This window comes from Herpailurus yagouaroundi, unplaced genomic scaffold (assembly GCF_014898765.1).
Source record: "Herpailurus yagouaroundi ecotype Mexico unplaced genomic scaffold, PumYag 67641, whole genome shotgun sequence".
Lineage (NCBI taxonomy): Eukaryota > Metazoa > Chordata > Mammalia > Carnivora > Felidae > Herpailurus > Herpailurus yagouaroundi.
The window spans coordinates 6631541-6643995 of record NW_024420442.1 but is presented as its reverse complement, the minus strand read 5'-3'; the positions used below and the strand labels follow the sequence as shown (position 1 = coordinate 6643995).

Sequence of the window (12455 nt, the reverse complement as noted above, 5' to 3'; positions counted from 1 at the left end):
GCGCGCCTGCGCAGTGGGCACGTCGCAGTCCCCGCCCCCAGCTCAAGCGTTTCCTCTTTAGCCTCGGGGTGTTTTTTCCCACGGCTTTTACCTGCTGGGCTCTAGCGTTGAGCAGCAGGGGAATTGGGGTAAAAGGATGAAAAGAGAGCGAACGAGTTTTCTTACTATAGACCAGGCACTGTGATAGGCTTGTGACGTGTTCTTTGTTGTGATTTTTGGCAACCCTGTAAGATAGGCACTCTTATTAAATCCATTTTACAGACGAAATTGACATCCAGAGAGAATTAACTACCTCCACTAGCACGCAGCTAGTAAGTGAGGGAACTGAGGTTGGAATACGGTCTGTATTCAGGGCGCATGGTTCAGTCGGTTAAGCATCCGACCTCGGCTCAGGTCATGATCTCATGGTTTTGTGAGTTTGAGCCTCACGTCGGGCTCTGTGCTGACAGCTCAGAGCCTGGAGCCTGCCTCGGATTTTGTGTCTCCCTCTCTCTCTCTCTTTCTCTCTCTCCTGCTTGCACTCTGTCTCTCGCGCGCTGTCTCTCAAAAATATGAAAATGAAGAGCCTGGAGGCTGCTTCAGATTCTGGTCTCCCTTTCTCTGCTTCTCGCCCTCTCTCACTGTCTCTCAAGGGTAAATAAATGTTAAAAGATTTTTCTTTTAAATATATGGTTTGCGTCCTAGATGGCAAGGGTAAAAGGCAAAAAGAATTGAAGACACAGTCGAGACAGGAAGGGGGATGGGAGATTAAGGAAGAGTAAATGAATAGGGAAGAAGCAGAAGGCAGGGAAACAGGAAATCTGGTACATAAAATGCTGATCTATCTTGGATTTATTTCAGATATGCTGTAAGATTGTCAAACAAATGATTTTTTGTTTCACAAACTTGGGCTCCCTTACATGTTAGCATAGTGAGATGAGAGGTTCTGAATGAGAATGTTTCATTGTAAGGGGAAGGTTATAATTATCACCTGCCACCTGAAATCATGCTGCCCTTCTTTTTTTTTTTAATTTTTTTCAACGTTTTTTATTTATTTTTGGGACAGAGAGAGACAGAGCATGAACGGGGGAGGGGCAGAGAGAGAGGGAGACACAGAATCGGAAACAGGCTCCAGGCTCTGAGCCATCAGCCCAGAGCCCAACGCGGGGCTCGAACTCACGGACCGCAAGATCGTGACCTGGCTGAAGTCGGACGCTTAACCGACTGCGCCACCCAGGCGCCCCTATGCTGCCCTTCTTGAGAAGGGAACTTGGAGGGAGGAGAAGAGAGGAGAGACTTCTTTTTGGTTTTTAGGCTTTTGCTAAATATTAGCCCCTCTGATCCTCTCTTCCTGTCATAGCTCTGGGAATCTCACATCTTACATATTGCGTAATAGCAATTGCAAGAAAATAGTTATCTCATTTATTTTTTTTAATGTTTATTTATTCTTGAGAGAGAGAGGAAGACAGAATCCCTAGCAGACTCTGCAGTCATCACAGAGCCCAGTGCGGGACTGGAATTCACAAACCGTGAGATTGCGTCCTGAGTGGAAATCAAGAGTCCACCGCTTAACCGACTGAGCCACCCAGGCACCATAGTTATCTCATTTAATTCTCACAGCAATCTTATGAAATATGTATCTATCATTATTTCCATTTCACAGATGAAAACACTGAGGTTTAGAGAGATTAGGTGGCTTGCCCAAGTTTGTGAAACAAACTGTCAGCACAGAGCCCGATGTGGGGCTCGAACTCATAAACTATGAGATCATGACCTGAGCTGAAACCAAGAGTTGGACGCTTAACCAACCGAGCCACTCAGGTGCCCCCAATAGCTAAATTTTAGAGCAATTTGTTACCCGACAGTAAATAATTAATACAAAGGCTCTACACAATCATGGTCCTTCTTACCTTTATGTCTTCATTTCCTATTCTTTTCCCTTAATCCTTAGGTTGTCCTGCCTCAGGGCCTTTGCACTTGTTCACTCTGCCTGGAACACTTCCCCCAGATATCTCCATGGCTTGTTCTTCACCTCCTTCAAGCCTTTGCTTAATTGTCGCCTTCTCAATAAAGCCTACCATGACCACCATATTTGAAATTACAACTTCTCTCATAGCACTCTCAATGTCCTTTCTCTATTCTACTTCCCCCCTCCTGCATGGCATCTATCACTTTCTAACATACTATATGGTTATTTTCTTTATGGTGTTTATTTATTGTATGTCTCCTCCTTCCATCCCCTACTATGCTACAAGCTCCAAGAGGACAGGAATTTTTATTTTGTTCACCGATCTATCCCAAGTACTTAGAACAGTGTCTGGCACAGTTAGGTACTCAGAAGATATTTGTTGAATGAGTGAATAAAAATTTCACAAACATGCCAGACACTTAGGTGAATTGTCAGTTGGGAGATATGAATAGCAAAGGCAGATACATCTGGAGTATGGTATTTAGGTTTTATACAAAGGGACACATAGAAGTGTGAAGTTAGAGAAACACAATCTAGGGGTGCCTGGGTGACTCAGTTGGTTAAGTGTCCGAGTTCTGCTCAGATCATGATCTCACAGTTCATGAGTTCAAGCCCCACATTGGGCTCTCTGCTGTCAGCACAGAGCCCACTTCGGATCCTGTCTCCCTCTCTCTCTGCCTCTCCCCACTTGCCCTCATTCTTCCTCTCTGTCAAAAATAAATAAACATTGGGGTGCCTGGGTGGCTCATTTGGTTGAGGGCTGACTTTGGCTCAAGTAATGATCTCATGGCTCGGGCGTGTGAATTCGACCCCCTGTGTCAGGCTCTGTGCTGACAGCTCAGAGCCTGGAGACTGTTTCCAATTCTGTGTGTCCCCCTCTCTCTCTTGCACTCTGTCTCTGTCTCTCTCTCTCTCTCAAAAATAAAATAAACATTAAAACCTTAAAAAACATTAAAAAAAAACAAAAAACAATCTATAGAGAGGTTGATGTTTTGTTGTAATTATTTTTGGTTGAGAAGAAGGAACATTTAGGGAAAGAACAAAGGTATGTTAGCATGAACCCTGTGAAACTGCCAATGTTCAACAATTGCCAAGTATCCCAAACAGCAATTTAATACGGAGAAAGGAAAATTGATGGCATAAATACTCAGCAGAAATGAAAAGGAGATGGAATCAAGCATGAGTAGTGGCATTAGCCCTGAGTAGGAAAAAGGATGCGTCCTTAGAGGCTGAAAGCAATGAGATGCGGTAAGCAGAGACAAATTTTGGGGGTAGCCACCACACACCTCAATGGCAGCTGGATTCTGGGGAAAGTAAAATGTGTAGTTATCTGCGGAGAAGAACAGCCAAGGTTTAGCACTATAACACTTTTTTGCAAAGGCAGTTTAAGTGAAAGCCCAACTAAATAAAGAACAGAGTTGTTCTGAGTGAAGGATGGTGGGCTGAGCCCTGACGTGTGGGCGTTACCCTCGGAGCCATCAGTTTCATGTACCTTCTTCTGGCAGGCAGGGGTACACACCTGCATAGGATTACCCTTGACTCATCACAGAACAGCCTCTGTGAAGGTCAGTCGTGCTGAACAGTGTCTATCAGCAGCACCTGCCCTGCAGTCTTCTGACTTTTGCTCCGGTGACCGGATCGCTAGCCTCTCACCGCCTCCTTGCTGCCAGAAAGACTGCGGCTGTAATTTCCTGTCTTTGAGCAGCCATAGAGACGCCTGGCCTTATCTCGCGCCAGCAAAACTTGCATCTCCAGCCAGCCCTCCCTTTTTTCCTTTGCCTTTATCTTCCAGGACTCAGTCATTCAGAAGTGACTTGCCTGTTTGTGGTAGAGATAGAAGAGTGCGCTCTCAACTTAAGCTAATGGAAAATTCCACCTGGGCTTTCTATATACGAATCTATTCCTATGGTTATACACAGTGTATTCGCTCTGCAAAAACCCAACAACAATATCAAGGTCAGGATGTTGTCATGGTGTGTCTGGAGTAGGGTGGAGATACATGTTACTGGAGTTGAGGTCCAGGAGAGAGGCTAGCATGTTGGAGGGATCGTCACCCAGGATGGTTGCGGAATTTGTGTTTAGGGAGGAAGACTATGAACAAAAGGCTACAGATGTCAACGGATGCAAGGAAGTGTCCTGAATATACATAGATAATAATTGTTAGCATTTACTGAGTGTTTACCGTATGCCAGGCACTGTCTTAAGTGCTTGGCTTAGTTTGTCTCTCATAATCCTCTCAGTAACCCTATAAGCTAAGTGTTCTTTGTTATTTTTATTCGTCTTGACTCAGAACCTGAGATGGTGCCTGGTATATGGTAGGTACTCAAGCCAGATCAGGTCACTCCTCCACCTTAAACCCTGCGATGGCTTCTCACTTGGTAGAGGCAAGCACTGGGAGATGTGGGAGTCTAGAGAAGAGCTTCAGATGACGGAGAGTGGATGAGAGCTGGCTCTACACGGGACTTCAGTCTTGAAGGACAACCGAGAGTTAGCTAGGTGACACAGTGGGAGAAAGTCATTCTAATCAGACATGGTAGCATGTGCTAACTCATGGAAGCGGAGCAAAACAGCGTATAGTTGGAGAATGGCAGTTAACGCCTTACGGCCGGACCGTACCTGCTAGTATTTATTGAGTGTTTTTTATGTTCACACTGTGTTAAATGCGTCACACAGATGACCACATTTAATCATCATGCAACTCTAGGAAGGTAATGTTACTATCCCCATTTGACAGGTAAGAAAACTGGGGACAGAAAGGTTAGGCGGTCCAAGGTCTCAAAACTAGTAAGGCGGAGGTGTGGGTAGGTGGTGATATGGGGATGGATGGAGCCTGACAGAGAGCTGAGGCTCTAGAGAGGTAGTCAGGGCCCAGATGAAATCCTTGTGTATTAGTCTACTTTAGCTGCCATAACAAAATACCACAGACTGGGTGACTCACACACCAGAAATTTATTTTCTCATGGTTCTGGAGGCTGCAAGTCTGAGATCAAGGTGTTGGCAGGGTCACCGTTCTTTCGAGGTCTGTCCTCTTGGCTTGCAGATGGCTGTCTTCTCTGTGTGTCTAAACTTACGTGGTCTTTCCTCTTGTTGTGTCCGTATCCTAATCTCCTCTCCTTGATGAAGACAGCTGTCATATTGGATTAGGGCACACCCTTATCACCTCATTTTAACTTAATTACCTCTTCAAAGGCCTTATCTGCAACTACAGTCACATTCTGAGGTACTGTGGATTGGGACTTCAACATGAATTTGGGGGAGGGTACAATCTAGTCCATAAAACCTTGCGTGGCACATTCGATCATTTGGCCTCTATCATATAAGGCAGTGGTACCCAAACCTGATGGTGACCCAGAATCACCAGAATCACCAGAATCACCTTTGTGATGCTACTCATTCTTGGTTACCCCCCCCCCCCCCCCCGTGGCTGTGTGATTCAGAGTCAGTAAAACTAGGTTATGTTTTGGGGAAATGTAAAGCTTCCCCACAGTCTCCAGCTCATTCTGGTGCCGTGTCTATCTGGGCTATGTTTTGGGGAAATCAATTCCAGGTTGATTTCAGAGAGAAATGTGAAAGGCAAAACTTCAACATTTTTTTTTTATTTTTATTTAAAAAAAAAATTTTTTTTTCAACGTTTATTTGTTTTTGGGACAGAGAGAGACAGAGCATGAACGGGGGAGGGGCAGAGAGAGAGGAAGACACAGAATCGGAAACAGGCTCCAGGCTCTGAGCCTGAATCAGCCCAGAGCCTGACGCGGGGCTCGAACTCACGGACCGCGAGATCGTGACCTGGCTGAAGTCGGACGCTTAACCGACTGCGCCACCCAGGCGCCCCAAAACTTCAACATTTTTAAAGAAAATACAAGAGAGTACAATTTCATCATAGGGTAGAAAATGATTTCTTAGACTAGTGGTGTTCATGCTTTTTGCTCTTATGTCTCTAGAAGAATTTTGAAAAATTATGGATCCACTTTCACATGTTTCATGTGACATAAAAAGGTTTTCATTATAAGTTAAAATAATTACAAAGGATGTAATTTCCAGTATATTATAAAGATTGCATTTTTTTTTTTTTTTTTGAGACAGAGAGAGACAGAGCATGAACGGGGGAGGGGTGGAGAGAGAGGGAGACACAGAATCGGAAGCAGGCTCCAGGCTCTGAGCCATCAGCCCAGAGCCCCACGCGGGGCTCGAACTCACAGACCGCGAGATCGTGACCTGAGCTGAAGTCGGACGCTTAACCGACTGAGCCACCCAGGCACCCCAAAGATTGCATTTTTTAAAGGAATTTCTATACCCAACGTGGGACTTGAACTCACATCCCTGAGATCAAGAGCCTCACACTCCACCGACTGAGCCAGCCAGGTGCCCCTCCAATGTATTATAAATGTTGGCATAAAAACCAAATCTATCATTAGTTTAACTGAATTTTAAATACCATAGTGATTTGGTACCCACTGTCATCCACTTGAAAATTAAAGGAAAAAGCTCTTCTGTAGGAGCCAGAAAATTTATATCTATTTTTGTCTTTATTTCATTTATCCATTCCACTTCCACCATAGAATTTTATCTTAATGTGATATATTTTATACTTTAAAGTCTTTTATTGATCACCCTATCATATTTCTTTGCAGCAGAACAGTGAATATAAAACATTTTTTTAAGGAAATGTCCTATCGACATATTTTTAGCTATTAAAACATTTCTCTAGATTGAGTTATTCATAAATTGGTATAAAATTGCTCAAAACATAAATATTTTATACATTGATAAGTGAATGGAAAACTTAAAAAGTCAAATGTTATTAGAAATGCATCCTTGAATGAGCTGGATATTTTCCCCCTCCCGTGTATGGAGGGATGGATACAACCTGTTGCTGGAATGAGAGTTTAGGTTCAATTCTATTTCTGTTTTTATCTGATTGGATATGTGCACTGAGAAATTTGCTCACACATATAAGAATATGAAAATATAAATAGTATTGTAATAACATTGTAGTTTAACTATCTGAACTCTTTCTGACTTCTTTGCCAAAAGTCACATGGCAATCCATCAGAAATGTCATTTTATGATCTATTGTCTGGCTACCGGATTAGATTTTCCTTCAAATTTGTTGAAAGTAAAAGATTGGAAACCACCTGACTGGCAAAAGGATTTGTTACTCATTCACTAGAGTCATTCACTTTCTCAGCTTCTAGGAATGATACCCAAAAGGCTTTTTAGATGACTAGTAATTATACTTCTTTACTTTTTCATTGAGGGGTAACTTATTCAATCTGATATACTCAGAAAGGGTTGGGAAAATAAAAAATACTGTTAATTTGAATATTTGCCAATATCATATTTTAAAATAAATGCTTCTATTTTATCTTGTCCCTTGAATATATTTTCATCAAAAGTTTTTGGAGCTGCTGATGTGAGTTTATTCAGTTTTGGGAAAATGCCCCACTGTATAATCTAACTGGCAGTCAGTCCTATTCATCAACAACAAAAGTCAAATACTTATTTTGTTTTAAAAAGTCAGACTTTTGCTTTTCAATTCAAATAAAAACGTGGTAATGCATTCCTTGTAACAACTATCTCATTTCTGAATTCGAATTCTAAGATAGATGAAGCTGAGTCTTGCCATGAATTTGCTGCCTGGATGAAATAAGGCACTGCCAGCTTCAGGATTTCTTACCAAAGCTCTCATTGCTTTCTTCTCATGGACCTGTCTCTCAGAAGCACAAAAAGACGCAAGAGTTTGACTAGCAGGGGCTTCCTCAGCATGAGTAGGTTTTAAACAAGTAGAGAAATTGATTGAATTGTACACACATGTCCATATCCTTGACACCTGGATTCTACAATTAGTATTTTACTATGTTCCCCTTAATACCCTTTTCCATCTACCTGTCCCTCTATCCATTGTCAGGGAGGAAGATCTTACTCTGCCCTCTAGTCTTTCTAAGTGGACTTAGAATCAAATTGTCATGAGACAGATTGACAGGAGAAAACCAAACTGAATAGACGTGCATATGGTAAATCTACACTCGACAGAGATTCCAAAGACAGTGGGGTGACATGAAGCTTACGTGAACTAAGGAGAGGGTAGGGGCTGAAGATACAAAGGGGAGAAGGCCATTAGCAGGAAGGTGAAAGGAGATGTTTGGAAAAACAAGGTCATTCTATTATGCAGGTAAGTTGCTTAGGTAAAGGGGAGTCTCTGTCGATAGCTCTTTTCCTGGTAGAGGCTCCCCTTTCCAATGTAAAATTAGGCAATTTTGGCGGAGGCAGAGAGCTTTTCCTGCTTCTCCTGGATTTTGGTTACTTTTAACTTGAAATAATCTTTATGCCAAAGTGGCCCATCTTGGGGCAGCCTGCTCTGGGCCCCTATACCACACATCAACGCATCGTATGTGTTTATGCATCTTAAAGTAAGGTTCAGACATTAGTACGCTTCACTCCCGAAAACTTTAACATGCATGTTATTTACCCTCGTGTTCTTTCGTTTGAAACAATCTTCATTCTCACCCCGGAAGCGACCACTATTCTGATTGTTTTCTCTGGGAATTCATTTTCCCTGTTCTATAATTTAATGTACAGTATGTACACTTCAAACGTTTTTCTTCTTTTTTTTTTTAAATTTAAATCCAAGTTAACATATAGTGTAATCATGATTTCAGGAATAGAATTTAGAGATTCATCACTTACCTATAACCCCCAGTGCTCATCCCAACAAGTGCCCTCCTCAATGCCCATCACCCATGTGGCCCATCCCATCCCTCACCCACCTCCCTCCAGCAACCCTCAGCTTGTTCTCTGTATTTAAGACTCTCTTATGGTTTGTCTCCCTATTTTTATCTTATTTTTCCTTCCTTTCCCCCGTGTTCTTCTGTTGTGTTTCTTAAATTCCACATAGGAGTGAAATCATGTGATATTTGTCTTTCTCTGACTTATTTCATTTGGATAACGCACTCTAGTTCTACCAGTATGTACACTTTTAACACCAATGTATTGATTTGCTCCCTTGTTTGGCTCACCAGAGGTTTCATACTTAGCGGAATGAACAATACTAAGATTCAGACTGGGGAAAAGGGACACAGGCATTTGTGAAAGGAAAGGTGGAAAAGGAGACCCAGAATGAAGCCACCACACAGGCATTCTGAAATATTTCACTTTTGGGGCGCCTGGGTGGCTCAGTCGGTTAAGCGTCCGACTTCGGCTCAGGTCATGAATTCGCAGTTTGTGAGTTCAAGCCCCGCGTCAGGCTCTGTGCTGACAGCTCTGAGCCTGGAGCCTGCTTCGGATTCTGTGTCTCCCTCTCTCTCTGCCCCTCCTTTGCTCGCACTCTGTCTCTCTGTGTCTCTCAATAATAAATGTTAAAAAATTTTTTTAAAAAGAAATATTTCACTTTTAGGAAAGAATAGATATGAAAATGGAGGCTCTTCAAAGCTGTCCATACTTGTAAACACCTTAAAAGTCTTCACATACCTTCAGGGAATATGTACCCTAGACCGAAAATCACTGTCCTGGATAGGGTGCATAAAGTATGACTGTAAAACAAAACAATGAGTAAATTTGACTGTGTTAAAAATGAAAACCTCTGCAGAAGAATAAACACCATAAACAAAGAGAAGAGACAAGATATTTACATCATGTAAGAGATATGCGATGAGCATGCAGAATAAAAAGAGCTGCTTCTTAAAGAAAAGCAGATTAAAGACAAACAGCTTAACAGAAAAATTAACTAAAGATAGAAGTAGATAATATATACAATAAAACGTGCCTCATATGAAATTATGTTCAATTTCACTAGTAATCAGAGACATGCAGATTAAAACAATAAGAACCCAAGAGAGATGAAAATACATGTCCACAAAAAAAACTCGACAAGAATGTTCATATCAGCCTTATTCATTAATAGCCCCAAACTGAAAAGACACCAGAAAAATGGATAAACAAACCGTGGCATATTCATACAATGGAATTTTACTCAGCAATAAAAAGGAACAAACTAGGGGCGCCTGGGTGGCTCAGTCGGTTGAGCGTCCGACTTCGGCTCAGGTCACGATCTCGCGGTGCGTGAGTTCGAGCCCCGCATCGGGCTCTGTGCTGACAGCACAGAGACTGGAGCCTGTTTCAGATTCTGTGTCTCCCTCTCTCTCTGACCGTCCCCCGTTCATGCTCTGTCTCTCCCTGTCTCAAAAATAAATAAACGTAAAAAAAAAAAAAAGGAACAAACTAATGATAGAGGCAACAACCTGTATTAATCTCAGAAACATTATGCTGAGTCAAAGCAATTGTCCCCCAAAAGAGTACATACTGTATCTAGAAGAGACAAAACTAATCTATCATGGAAAAAAAATCAAAACAGTGGTTACCAGGTGGAAGTGGGAGCAGGGGTTGAACTGGAGGGGAAATAGGGAACTTTTAAAGGGGGGGTGGTAACGTTCTGTATTTTTACAGAGGTTTACATTACACAAGTGTGTATGCATTTGTTAGAACTCTGAATAGATAGTCCTGTGTATACATTTTACCTTAAAAATTTGTAAGCGAATGTTTAACTCTTGTAGACGATATGTATGCCGAAGTGTTTAGAGGTGAAGTTTATTTTTATTTTATTTTATTTTTTAACGTTTATTTATTTTTGAGACAGAGAGAGACAGAGCATGAACGGGGGGAAGGGTCAGAGAGAGAGGGAGACACAGAATCGGAAGCAGGCTCCAGGCTCTGAGCTGTCAGCACAGAGCCCTACGCGGGGCTCAAACTCATGAACCACGAGATCATGACCTAAGCCGAAGTCGGACACTTAACCGACTGAGCCACCCAGGCGCCCCTAGAGGTGAAGTTTAAAGATGTTTTTAATTTACCTGGAAATACATACCAGAATATGATGAATTCAATTATGGATGGAGGGATGGACAGATACATGATCAAACAAATATGACAAAATGCTCATAAAGCCACCGACTGAATTCACTGCATAATTTTTTAAACTTCACTGTATGTTTTTTTAATTCAAAAATTTTTTTAAACGTTTATTCCTTTTTGAGAGACAGAGAGAGACACAGCGTGAGCAGGGGAGGGGCAGAGGGAGGGGAACAGAAGATCTGAAGTGGGGTCTGCCCTGACAGCAGCAAGCCTGACGCGGGGTGAGGTCATGACGGGAGCCCAAGTGGAATGCTCAACCGAGTGAGCCACCCAGGCGCCCCACCCTTTATCAATTGTTAGCAGGTTGCCACATTTGCTTTATCTCTCCATGTGTAACTATACACTTTTTCCCTGAATCATTTGAGAGTAAATCGCATGTAATCCCTGAATACTTCAGCGTCCATTTCCTAAAGGAAAAGGATTCTTCTACCCAACCACAATACAATGATCCCGCTCAGGACGTTTTAACATTTGTTACCGTGTTATTGTCTGATTTATAATCCAGATTCAAATATCTCTAATTATTGTAATAATGGGCTTTAGAAGTGTTTAAAACTCCATCTAGAATCCACTGAAGTGTCACAGATTGTATATAGTTGTCACTTCATTCAGTAAGGCTCCGCAGCCTTTTTTTGTGCCTTTCCGGACATGGACTTTTTTTTTTTTTTTTTTTCAACGTTTATTTATTTTTGGGACAGAGAGAGACAGAGCATGAACGGGGGAAGGGCAGAGAGAGAGGGAGACACAGAATTGGAAACAGGCTCCAGGCTCTGAGCCATCAGCCCAGAGCCTGACGCGGGGCTCGAACTCACGGACCGCAAGATCGTGACCTGGCTGAAGTCGGACGCTTAACCGACTGCGCCACCCAGGCGCCCCCCGGACATGTTTTTAAATGGAGTTTTCAGTTGGAATAATTTGGGATTTACAGAAAACTGGCAGAGACAGAAGAGAGAGCTCCGTCCGCCCTCCAACCAGCACCCCTCGTGGGAGCACCCTTCCTCCCAGGGCGCGTCTGTCACAGTGATGTGGCCACGCCTGACAAGCGTGACCATCCTGTCTCTGTGGCGTCCTCAGCTCTGCCCCAGTCCCTCGGGTTTTCCTTGCTACCTTCTCAGCAAATCTGAGTGACTTTTCACTTAATAAAGTGTCATTTAGCATTTTTTATTATTGTTTCTAAGTCAATTTATAAAACTTAAATATCTTCTCGGTTTTAACTTTGAGTCCACTGACTTGATGAATAGAACGCGCACGAGGGGCGCCTGGGGGCTCAGCTGGCTGGGTGTCCGACTCTTGGTTTCGGCTCAGGTCATGACCCCAGGGTCGGGGGATCGAGGCCCACATCAGGCTCCTCGCTGAGTACAGAGCCTGCTTGGGATTCTCTCTTTCTCTCTCTCTCTCTCCCTCTGCCTCTCTCCCTCACTCACTCGCTCTCTCAAAAAATAAAAAGAAATAAGTAAATAAAAATAGAACCTGCAAGAAACAAAAACTCTTTGGAGTCCTCAGGACCCGGATTTAAGAACTTCTGTCCTAAAGCAGGGTCAGAAGACCAGGACCCTCCATGCAGTTCTGCACACAGAGTCTTTTTTTTTTTTTTTTTTTT

At 42.7% G+C, this 12455-nt stretch overlaps 1 long non-coding RNA gene across 1 annotated transcript in view; it reads right to left on the bottom strand.

The window, feature by feature from the left end:
• Positions 1-3796: 3796 nt before the first annotated feature.
• LOC121025401 (uncharacterized) overlaps positions 3797-12455 on the bottom strand; it is a 63771-nt gene continuing 55112 nt past the window's right edge. The window contains exons 3-4 of the long non-coding RNA XR_005788033.1: positions 9416-9477; positions 3797-5075 (exon numbers count right to left, since the gene is read on the bottom strand). This is a non-coding gene — a long non-coding RNA (uncharacterized LOC121025401). The remainder of the gene's footprint in view (positions 5076-9415; positions 9478-12455) is intronic.